The sequence below is a fragment of the Carlito syrichta genome, unplaced genomic scaffold, assembly GCF_000164805.1.
Source record: "Carlito syrichta isolate Samal-C Ts95f unplaced genomic scaffold, Tarsius_syrichta-2.0.1 Scaffold315172, whole genome shotgun sequence".
NCBI classification, from domain to species: domain Eukaryota; kingdom Metazoa; phylum Chordata; class Mammalia; order Primates; family Tarsiidae; genus Carlito; species Carlito syrichta.
Window position 1 is genome coordinate 13,546 of NW_007259268.1, and position 1,224 is coordinate 14,769.

At 36.4% G+C, this 1,224-nt stretch overlaps 1 pseudogene; it reads left to right on the top strand.

Moving 5' to 3' along the window:
• The first annotated feature begins 289 nt into the window (after positions 1–289).
• Positions 290–690, top strand: LOC110594410 (annotated as a pseudogene).
• The last annotated feature ends 534 nt before the right edge of the window (positions 691–1,224 follow it).

A 1,224-nucleotide genomic window follows, 5' to 3' on the forward strand; every position in this document is an offset into this window, starting at 1 on the left:
GCATATAGTAGTTATTATAAATGCCAAATAAAGTATGATTTCAACACATATTTGCTGAGGTCCTATTGTGTGCACAACATTGTGCTAAAGAGATGACTCAGACACAGTTCCTGGCCTCAAAGATCTGACATTTTCCAATTTGGGAGTTAAGATGTTTGAATAAGTAAACACCATACATATAAACACTTCTAAAAGAAAATGCTGAAGTAATAAAGGCCTTTGAGAAAGATTGATGGATTTGCTCTGCCCCAGAGCCACCACGCAACTGCCTTCTTCTCCAACTGCCAAGATGTCGCTCGACCCCAGTAACATCTCAGGCATGTCAAAAAAGATGTTTTGATCCCTAAAATGAGACAAATGGCCAGAGAGAGGCATTCTGAATAAGTTCAAGATGTTATTAAATGTTACAAGAACTCTGGAATCCTTATGGTAGTAAAATGCTGGAAAGAAAATTCTGCATTGGAAGAATGTCTAACTGCTTACTATCATGATCCAGTCTTTTATGAACAATAAAAAAAGGAATACCTGAAGGGAAGGAAATAATTCAGAAAAATTGAAATTCCTACCAAGAAAAAGCTACAGAAACTTTCCAGAAGCACACAGGCAAGTATTCAAATGGCACTTGGGAACTCTAATATTCATGGAAGTCATTTAGAGTATAAATTACCTGAAATAATGAACTCAAGATAAGAATATGTCTTTGTTTTATCCTGATTATAGAAATATTAATTTTAACTGAAATAAAGACCTTTATACTTCCAAAAAAAGAAAGATTGATGAATTTCAAAGATTTTGAAGTGGATGTGACTTAAAAAGCATCACAAAAATCATTTGTTTTAAAAAAAATGTGAGGCTGGGAGTAGTGGCTCACACCTGTAATCCTAGAACTTGGGGGGGGGGGGCAAGGCAAGAGAATTGCTTTGAGCCTAGGAGTTCGAGCCCAGCCTAGGCAACAAAGTGAAGCCTCATCTCTACAAAATCAAAAAATTAGCTGGGTGTGGTGGTGCACACCTTCAGTCCCAACTACTCAGTAGGTGGAAGGATCGCCTGAACTCAGAAGGTCGAAGTTATGGTGGCTGTGATCATGCCATTGCACTCCAGTCTGGGCAACAGAGTGGGATCCTGATTCAAAAATAAATTAATTAATTAAAAATAAAGTAAAATAAAAATAAATAAAGGTGAATTTTCTTTAACAATATTTACTAGTTTAAGTGTTGGAGATTG